Source organism: Dipodomys merriami, unplaced genomic scaffold, assembly GCF_024711535.1.
Source record: "Dipodomys merriami isolate MVZ:Mamm:240054 unplaced genomic scaffold, mDipMer1.0.p SCAF_971, whole genome shotgun sequence".
In the NCBI taxonomy this organism is placed as follows: Eukaryota; Metazoa; Chordata; class Mammalia; order Rodentia; family Heteromyidae; genus Dipodomys; species Dipodomys merriami.
Genome location: NW_027206592.1, coordinates 155173 through 166190, shown reverse-complemented (window position 1 = coordinate 166190; position 11018 = coordinate 155173). Strand labels below are relative to the sequence as shown.

Here is an 11018-nt window from a genome sequence, read left to right as displayed (position 1 = left end):
TGTGAGAATGCAGCAACAAGGGAACACATTAAAGGCCTGGTGAAGCTGACCTCTCAGCATATTGAATTTTCTTGGTTCTAGATAATGTCCTTCAGAATTTCTGTTGAGTACCCATAAGTTTCTCTAAGCTATTGGGACCTTGTCGTAAGGAGTTTTGTTATAGCATCACAATGGAATTGAAATAAACAGCTATACCTCTTTCTCTACAGGAAGACTCATGGATTTGGCAGTAGGAGAGTTCAAGCAGAGGACCTCCAATTGTTTAGTTAGGGGTTCTACCATCTAAGTTCCCTACTCCAGGCCTTGTTCTTCACTTTGAACTTATCAACACATTGCCTTATGGATTTCAAGGATTCTGATGTAAATTATCTCAGAGGAAACTATCATGAGAAATGTTGATGCTCTATTTTTTCTCACTCCTATAGATGTTAATAACCCACTTCATGGAGATGTATGGCATAGGGCATTTTGATACAGTATCAGATGATTCTGAAGCGATACCACTATCCTTTTGACATCAGTCATTCTACATTTAAAGAAGAAGACATTGAATATCTTGAGTTAACTGATGAGGTCTTTAAAAGGCAAAAGTTAGAGCAGCTTTTCAGATTATGGATGCCATGAAATACCCTATTGGATTCAATTTCTGAGTGAGAAAACAGCTGTTTTCCATTATCCACCTAAGTATAAAACTTACTGGGACTTATTTTCTTTGCATTTTAATGTAAATGACAAAAGTGCCCATTTTTTGACTTTATTAGGGGACTCTTAGTATTACATAATTAAATAGTTGTCAAAATTCACTGAGCTGAATAGAGAACATAATTTATAATAATACATGGATGTATTTTATTAGTAAATACTGAAAAGGAAAAAAACAGTATTTCTACAGAAGATTCATCCTGGCAATAGTCACTTTACAGTAGGCTGGTTCTACCTGCCTTCTTTCAACCACATGCTATTGTTGAATGTGATATTGTTTTAGATCTACTCAAGAGCTATGGGGCTCATCTTGGATTCCATTAAAAACACACCAAAGTGCATACTGATATTACAACTTTTTAAAGATCAGAAATTATTTATTATATGGTACCAAAACACTAAATCACGTCCATAACAAATAAGGACTTTAATATTATTTTAAGCAGTTGTGCAAGAAGGTTCGAATTCAACAAAGAGGGACACCTCTTATACTTTAACAACTTCTTTGAATTTTCTCTTTATTGTCAAGATAAAAAAAATCTGGATCCACTTTAGTGAAAGTTTCCAATTGAACTCTTCGTTATGTGTCCCCTGCATCTAGGAATACATAGGATTCCACTTTGTTTTTAGATTGTTGGAGCAAGTTCCAAGACTTGCACATATAGTGAATGGAAGCCACTGGTTGATGTATGCTCCTGCACATGGCCACTGTTCTGGCAGGAGCAGACATAAGGACATGGATACTACTCAAGGACAAAATCCTTGGGAGCAACCGTAGGATCTTGAAGCCAACAAGGACAGAATGCACTTTCTGATACACTTTATGTTCCTGCAACACTGCCAAGGCAGCACCAGTGGCATCATTCTGTGCACCTCACATCCCTGTGGAAACCTTGGCAACAGTCCTCCAGGCTCAAGACCAGAAGATCCAGTGGGTTCATTCCAAGCTGTGATTGGTCCATTGCAAATATTGTGAGTGGTCTCTGCAGTCCATTACATTGCTGAGAGTTCCTGGTGACCTGCAGGACTGAGTGCTACATTGACAGTTTCCTTTAGGTTATTGCTCTGGGGTTTTTATTTTCTTAGCTAAGTTTAGGTAGATTTACTCCTTGCCATCTTAGCAGAAAGATGGAAGAACATAGTGTATTATCCTCAAGCTCTTCAGAGAAGGAGATTTTCAATGAACAAGATAGTTTGAAGGTGATCATTAGCTATGGCAGGAGATTTTCCCTGAACAATATAGCATGAAGGAGGAAATCATTGACTATGGAAGCTATGGATATGGAAAGTTGGCCTAGCACCACCTCGTAGTCAATAAGGTTGTAGTGAAAATAATCCTGAAGATGAGAGTTCAACAATTGTTAAATCAAAAATGAGATGGACAGGCCGGGAAGGTGGCTCAGTGGTATATGTTTGCCTTACATAAATGAGGCCCTGGGTTCGATTCCTCAACACCACATAAACAGAAAGAACTGGAAGTGGTGCTGTGGCTCAAGTGGTAGAGCAGTAGACATAACCTGAAGAGTTCAGTGACAATGCCTAGGCCCTAGAGTTCAAGCCCCAGGACCCACAAAAAATTTTTAAATGAGATGGACATTATTAAGATTTTCCGTCACCCAAACATGATCAGGTCATACCAGGTGAGGGAAATGGATGAGCACAAATATTTGGTAGTGGAACTGGCCATCCAGAGACCTCCTTAGACAAATGTGAAAATCATACTGCCTTTTCAAGAATGAAGTCAGGAGTTTATTCAAACAGATTGTGAGGACTGTGCACTACTTTAATGAAACTGAAAATAACTGAAACATTAAACCCAATAACATCGTGTTGGATGACAAAGGCAATGTGAAGTTCAATGACTTTGGCATGAGCATAAGGATTTCCGTAGGGTAGTTGCTGAAGGACATATTTGGTACCTTAATTTTGTCCCTATAAAATATTGCTTCCATGAATATTACAATGGCTGCAAAGTAGATAGCTGGTGCGTGGGAGTCCTCATTTTTATTCTACAGGGATGGCAAATATCCCATTTGAAAGTATGAATTTTAACCTTATACAGGTAATTGTCTTGGAGGCCACATACATTTCTCCATTCATCTGTCTCCAAAAGAACAAAATATCATCTTGAAATGGTAAACTGCATAGCCAAAGCAGAGGCATAGTATACAACAAACAATGGAGATCAGCTCAACCAAATTGAGGGATATTTCCTATGTCCTGATGAGCCACTTGTAATGAGTTAAACCCTATTATTCTTGCACTCTTGTGTGAGATGAGGTACAGCCTGCCTGATACACACAAATCAATATTGGACAGGACATTCGATGAAATCATGGTCATAAATGTTTTGATTTTAAAAAAGTCTTAAAATAGAATGACAGCAGTGAAATTAAATCAGTGCCTTCAATTGTTTCAGTGTGCCCAACTCCTGCAGATAAATAGTATGTATATACGTATATATCACACAAATATATTACATATTAAATATATGTCCAAAACTTATTTTATACAAAATTAGGGGACAATGTTATTAGATTTATCCTTGAAAAAAAGATCAACAAAAAATTAAAGATTGCTCACTTTGGCAGCACATATACAAAAATTGGAACAATACAGAGATTAGCATGGCCCTTGTGCAAGAATGACTCGCATATTTGTGAAGCATTCCTGATTTTAAAAAATAAATAAATAAAGACAGATAGAGATCCCAGTTTGAAGTGTGAAAGTAAGTGGAAGGCCCATAAATTCAAATCCTAGTACTGGCCCATAATCATACATTGAATTAATTTTTGTATGTCTTTTATTATAAAAAAAATACTGTGCAGAGGGGCTACAATTAAATGAGTAAGGTAATTTCCTATCAAGTATATTTCCTATCAAGCATTGTTGCCTCCTCCTTTGTTTTTCCCCTACCATTCCTTCTCTCCCACCTCCACGAGTATTCTCCCCACCTCCGAAGTTCTAATGTTTGTTTTCAACGTAGGGTCTTGTACATTGCATTTTTACAATGGGTCAACCCGTATCCCTGTTTAAGCATTTTATGTTTTCCCTTACCTTCTCCAAATTAGAAAAATGTATATACAAGATGCAGGGTACCAGAATCAAATGCAGTGAAAACAGGAGTTATACCATGGGGGAGGTACAAAGAAAGCAACAAAGAAATCAATTTATAAATATGTTGGAAACAATCACAAGAAAGAAAAAATTATCTTGGGGTTCATTTCGCCTAACATCAACTTGTCTAAAAATTTCTGTTTTTCTCAGACATATACTAGTTATTGCAAATAAGGGAAAACATGGGATCTATGTTTCTTTGGGTATGGCTTATTTCACTTAATATAATTTGTTCCAAGTCTTTCCATTTCCTAACAAATTGGACAAAGAAATTCTATGGAGGCATGGAATTGTGTATATATACCACATTTTCTTGATCCATTCATCAACTTAGGGGTATCTGTGTTGGTTCCATATCTTAGTTATGGTAAATAATGCTGCAATAAACATAGTCGTGCTGGTAGCATTAGTATGATCTTGTTTGTGAACATTTGGGTAAATGCCCAAAAGTGCTAGTTCTGGGTCATAGGGGAGCTCTATGTGGAGTCTTTTGAGGAACCTCCATAAACTTTCCAAAGTGGTTGAATACGTTTACACTCCCACAACAATACAGTAAGGTTTTCTTCTATCCACATCCCCTCCAGAATCTGTTGTTATTAGAGTTCTTGATTATAGCCATTCTAACTGTGGTGAGATGGTACTTCTGCTCTTTTTATTTGCATTTCTTTTATGGCTAGGGAGGTTGAGCATTTCTTCATGTGTCTATTGGCCATCCTTCTTTTCTCTTCAGAGAAGTTTCTTTTTGAGTCTTTAGCCCACTTATTTAGTGAGAAGTGGTTTCTTTGAGGATTTGTTGTTGGGAGATATAATTTTTTGAGTTGCAGGTATATTTTAGATATGAGACTCTTTTCTGTTTAATGGCTAGTGAAGATCTTTTCCCAATCCATAGGCTTTCTATTGATCTTGTTAACTATGTCCTTTGCCATGTAGAAGCTCTGCAATTTCATGCAATCCCATTTGTCCAACCTTTCTTTGATTTGTTGTGTTTCTGGGTCTCCATTAAAAAAAAATTCGGCCTGTGCCAAGGAGACCTAGGGTTTCTCCTATTCCATCCTATTCCATCAGAGTGTCTGCTTTGACTCAGAAGTCTTTGATCCATTTGGAGCTGATTCTGGTGCAGATTGATATATAAGGATCTAGCTTTAGTTTTCTACAAGTGATTAACCAATTTTGCCAGCACAATATACTTAAGAGGCTTTCTTCCATTCTATTTTTTAGCTCCATTATCGAAGATTAGGTAGCTATATATCTGTAGGTTCATTTCTGCCTTTTCAATTCTATTCCATTGTTCCTGATGTCCGTTCTTGTGCCAGTACCAAGCTGTTTTAATTACGATGGCTTTGTAGTAGAGTTTGAAATTTGGTATTGATATTCCTTCATCACTGTTCTTTATGTTAAGGATTTTTTTTTCTATTCTGGGTTTTTTATTGTTCTATATGAATTTTTGGATAGCCTCTTTAATTCCTTGAAGAAAGGGGTTGGAATATTGATAGGTATTGCATTAAATTGGTAGAAACCCTTGGAAAATATTGCCATTTTCACGATGTTGATCTTTCCAATCCAGGAGCATGGGAGGTTTTACCACTTTGTAAGTTCTGTTTTGATTTCCCTTTTCATGTTTTTAAAGTTTACATTATAGAGGTCCTTCCCTTCTTTGGTTAAAATAATTCCTAGGTATTTTTTGGGTGGGCTGTTATGAATGGAGTTGCTTTCCTGATTTCAACCACGCTTTTCTCATTGTTGGCATACAGAAAAGCCATTGATTTTTGAGGGTTATTTTTATACCCTGCTCCTTTGCCAAATTTTAAATCAGCTTGAGTAATTTTGGTGATTTGCTTTTCTTTTATGGCTAGAAATGTTGAGCATTTCTTCATGTGTCTATTTGCCATCTCCTTTCCTCTTCAGAGAAGTTTCTCTTTAAAACTTTAGCCCACTTATTTATTGCACAGTTGTTTCTTTGAGGATTTCTTGTTGGAGGTTTTATTTTTGTGAGTTCCAAGCACATTTTAGATATGAGATCCTTGTCTGTTGTATGGCTAATCTTCTCCTAATCGGTGGGCTTTCTATGGATTTTGCTAGTTATGTCCTTTGCCATGCACAAGCTCTGCACTTTCATGAAATCCCATTTGTGTAACTTTGATTTGTTGTGTTTCTGGGTCTCTAGTAAGGAAATTTTGACTTGTGCCAAGGAGACCTAGTGTTTCTCCTATTCTTTCCATTACTGTTTTCAGGGTGTCTGCTTTGACTCTGAGGTTGACAATTACTTTTGTAAACCGAAACTTGTTTGTTTTTTCCATCTTTTGTGTTCATAGGGGTGTCTGTATTATGTGTAAACAGGCTGTTCTACAAGGTATCTTTCAGGGTGGTAGAGTAGTTATTATATGGCTGTATGTATTTTATAACGACATAGAGCTTTCTCATGACTTACCTACATAAATCTTTTAATGTTATTTAAGGGCCAAGAAGAATGCCAAACTTACATTTTTGTGTCTATCTCCATCCTATTTCTCCCTATTGTCTAGTGGTTTATGTAACACTCAGCATAACTGACACTGGCACATGGAACAGACATGGACTTGATGGATCTTGGCTGTGAGATGGCCCCAAATACAGTAAATATCAGAATCAATGAGATCGAAGCAGTTGTCCAAGGTGCCTAGTTGTATTAACATCCTTGGCTTCCAATGGTCTCACCTGCCTCGGTCAGAAGCCTGTTAATGGTCTGTCACCATCAAAGCTCATACTGAAGTTTAACTATTCAATGTAGCAGTGTCAGGAGGTAGAAACCTTAAAAGATGTTTCAGTCATAAATGGATAAATGTTATCTCATCAACTCTCAAGGGACTAACGTTATCACTGTTATCAGTTGTTAAAAGCAACCTATGCCCCTTAATCCCTGTCATTCTAGCACATGCCATAATGCTGAGATCCTCTGTGATATGATGCACCTACGGGGCCTTGTCCCATGTGCTACCATGCTATATAGACTTTCCAGCTACTACTATTAGGCTTGAAATAGACCTTATATTCCTCATGAAGTATACAGGTTAATTGATTTTAAACAATGACAAAATGGACTGAGATTTTATTCCTTTTGTCTTTTTCATGGAACTGAGGATTAAACTGAGGGCCTTAAACTTACTAGGCACATAACTTGCCACTTGTGCCTACATGCACCCAACTCTTTTTCTTTCTTTCTCAGTTTGCTTTTCATATAGGATCTTGTGCTAACTTCACCCAAGTCACCCTTAGTACCCCATGCTCTTATACCTCTACCTCTCAATATCTGGGATTACATGACTGTGACACCACAGTTTGCCCATTAGACCATACTACTCTTTAGGGGAAAGAGATACAGATCCCTGAGATGTTTATGTGGGTTTGTGTGTCTGGTTGTGTGCTTGTGTGTGTGTGTGTGTGTGTGTGTGTGTGTGTGTGTGTGTGTGTGTGTGTGTGTGTGTATCCACGTAAACTGTTCTTGATGATTTACTTAGTACTGAGGGTGAATCTTCCTTAAGAATCTGTATTCTTAATTCATTCCACTGAAAAAGAAATATTTCTCTGTGTACTAATGGCTCATAACTATAATTCTAGCTCTTCAGAATGCTGAGATTTTTGACATTATTAATGTTATCCCAGGTATTAACCCAATGTTATCCCAATGTTATGCCAGGTGAGCCAGGAAAAGTCCATGACACTCTTATCTCCATTTCATCACCAGAAAAGTCAGAAATGGAGCTGTGGTTTAAGTAATAGAGTAATATTCTTGAGGAAAAACATAGGAATAGCACCTAGGCTTTTATCAAGGCTCAGGACCCATACATAATATCCAGAAAGCACTTGTGCTATTACAATGAGCTCTTATGCTATTGCAAGTCACAATTATGTCTAATGGATTGTCTCTACAGGCCAGTTGCAGTAAAAAAAAAATTTTTGTAGTGCTCACTTTGGCAGCACATATACTAAAATTGGAATGATACAGAGATTAGCATGGTCCCTGCACAAGGATGACATGCAAATATGTGAAGCATTCCATATTTTTTTTTAAAGAATCTTGTATTACTTCATAAGATATGTTCTTTCTGGACCATCTTTATGCCTCATTTTTCTCTCTGGAATGATATTGAAATAGAGAAAATATTCAGTGAGGAATTTGGTTTCTGGATCCCTCCCTCATTCATTATTGACATGTTCTGTCTTTTTATTTTTTGGCAGTCCTGGAGCATGAACTGAGTGCCTGGGCACTGTCACTGAGCTTCTTTTTTGCACAAGCCTTGCACCCTTTGACCTGAGCCACAGGGCAACTTCTGGCTTTTTCTGTTTATGTGGTACTAAGTAATTGAACCCAGGGCTACATGCATGCTAGGAAAGCACTCTACCACTAAACCACATTCCAAGCCCCATGTTCTCTTTTTAACATATGTCTAACATGTTTAGCTCTGTCCCATCTCTGAAGCCACGGCCATTGCTCTTGAATCTATCCTCAATTTAACTCCTAACTGTGTTTCATTACCTATAACTGCCAAAATATTTTCCACTCCACCCAAGGAACTATCTTTCATTTTCTTAAATTTCACACTTCATTGGTTAATGTCAAACAATAACTCAACATTACCAGTGTCTGAAATTGAGGACACTTAGAATAATAAATAGCTTTTTCCAATGTTTTTCTTTTTGTAATTCTGAGGATTCAACTCTGGTTTCTGCGCAATCCTTCAGCTCTTCAGCTCAAAGTGAGTGCTATACCAGTTGAGCTACAGTACCACTTCCAGCTTTCTGAGTGGTTTATTGGATTTAAACCTTTCATTCCCAGGCTGCCTTTGAACTAGGAACCTCAGATTTCATCCTCCAGATAGCTAGGATTACAGGAATGAGCCACCAGTGCCCAGATAATAAATAGCTTTTTTTTGGGGGGGGGTCCGGTCATGGGCCTGAACTCTGGCCTGGGCGCTGTCCCTCATCTCTTTAGCTCAAGTCTAGCACTGTACCACTTGAGCCACAATGCCACTTCCGGCTTTTTTTTTCTGCGTATGTGGTGCTGAGGAATCGAACCCAGGGCCTCATGCATGCAAGGCAAGCGCTCTACCTCTGAGCCACCTTCCCAGCCCCAATAAATAGCTTTTAATGTGTATCAGGTGATACACAACAACTCAGACCCTTGGGAAGTCTTTTATCTTCCAGTCGGGCAGGATCTAACCCCACTATATGCTCTGGTAGATAACAAAATTAAACAGATTCTACAAATGTAATTAGTTCCCACAAGAGTTGGTATGAGTTATTTCCAAGGTGTGAGTGCAAATTAAGGCCTTTCTAGAAGTCAGTGATGCAAACAGAATGAATCAAACAATAAGGAGAATATGTTTCTCAAGAAAGTATGGGGGTGCCTAGGAGCTGACAACAGTGGCTGTATGATAGGAGACCAGAAAGCAGAAACCACAGTCTCACCACCACAGAACCTAAACCCTACTAGGCATCCCATAAGCTTGTAAGAGATCCCCACATTCTGTGAGAGACTATAGGCTAGTGGCCCCTGCTAGAAACTGAGCAGCTACTATAGACAAACCACACCCAAGTTACCAGCCCAATCTTATATCCTACAATAGTTGGTATTCAGTGGCCAAACAAATTAATTTGTGATAATTTGCCACAAAACATGACAAAATAAATGCATATCTCAGACTGCTGGTGTCTTACACCTGTAATCCCAGCTACATAGGAGGCTGAAATCTGAGGATCCAGATTCAAAGGGATCCCAAGCAGCAATGTCTGTGATATTCATTTTGCCAATAAATAGCTAAAAACTTGAAATGGTGGTATGGCTTAAGTTGCTGTTCACTATTGAGCCATGGTTCTCCTTTTAGCTCTCTTTCAATTATTTTCATAAGTTTTAATTTTCTTTACAACGAATGACATATTTTTTGTTAGTTAGTTCTTAGTATGCTTTTATTGGATTGCTTTGGTATGAACAACTCGGGATTGAACTCATACCTCATTTATGGGAAGAAAGAAATCTAGCGATGGGGAAAAAAACAGTTGTTTAAGGATACAGGTGGACCTGTTGCAACAATGAGAAGTACAAGTTGTCATGTCCAAAACGAGCTTTACAACGTCGGTCTGGGTGGGGGGGGGAAGGGGGGGAAGGAAAAGGATTGGGAATGGGGGGGAGGGGGGAGGCTGGGAAGGGATGTGAAGGGTAAACACAGGAGGAGGCTGCAATGCTTGGTAAGAAATGTATGCATTATCCTGCCCATGTAATTGTAACTCCTCTGTACAGTATGTTCACAAATAAAATAAAATTAAATTTAAAACAACAACAAAAAAAAAGAAATCTAGCACCTAAGTCACAATTCAGTTGTGGCAGTTTTTTGTTTGTTTGTTTGTTTTTATTTGTCGTGGGGATTGACTTCTGGGCCTCGGTGCTATCCCTAAGCTCTTCAGCTCAAGGCTAATGCTCTACCACTTTAGCTACAGTGCCAATTCCAGTTTTCTGTGTGGTTCCTTGGAGATAAGAGTCTCATGGACTTTTCCTTCCTAGGCTAGCTTTGAATCGTGATCCTCAGATTTCAGCCTCCTGAGTAGTTAGGATTTTATGTGTGAGCCACCACCACCCGGCTATGGTAGGTTTTTTTTTTTTTTTTTTTTTTTTTTAGCAATTTGAATTTCTTATTTTTGTCCTAATTTAATTTAATATTTTATTTTTTTAATCCCAGGGAATTGAGTATAGGATCCTTTATATGTATGTATGTGCATGCTTTTGTGTACATATGTGCCAATACTGAGGCTTGAATTTCCTTAACTTTTTCCAAGCAAGGCTGACACTATACCACTTGAATCACACTTTCAGTATTTTCATTACTGCTTAGTTGAAGGTAAGAATCTCTGATTTGCTACTTTGAAGGCTTAGTTTTTGGATGACAGTTAAGAGCCAAACTGTGAGGTCTCCTTACCACTTCCCTCTAATATCTACTTAGGAAAAGCTGGAAGTGTCACTGTGGCTCAAGAAGTAGAGCACTAGCCTTAATGAAAAGCAACTCATATAAAGTGCCTAGGCCTGATTTAAACCCTGTGTCCTGCAGGTTAAACAAATAAACTCTGAATTGTCTGACAAGTCTAGTTTTAAAACATGATCTTATCAATCTCAGCCTCTGAAATTGCTAGATTTACAGGTTTAAGCCTTTAGTAATGGTGATAGTTTTCTA

At 38.0% G+C, this 11018-nt stretch overlaps 2 non-coding genes across 2 annotated transcripts; both read left to right on the top strand.

Moving 5' to 3' along the window:
• Window positions 1–3277: 3277 nt before the first annotated feature.
• LOC138822004 (U6 spliceosomal RNA) lies at window positions 3278–3381 on the top strand. Its single transcript, XR_011370289.1, has one exon. It is a non-coding gene; the product is annotated as a U6 spliceosomal RNA (small nuclear RNA).
• A 4376-nt stretch (window positions 3382–7757) lies between these two features.
• LOC138822003 (U6 spliceosomal RNA) lies at window positions 7758–7861 on the top strand. The gene has a single exon (XR_011370288.1). It is a non-coding gene; the product is annotated as a U6 spliceosomal RNA (small nuclear RNA).
• Window positions 7862–11018: the final 3157 nt, after the last annotated feature.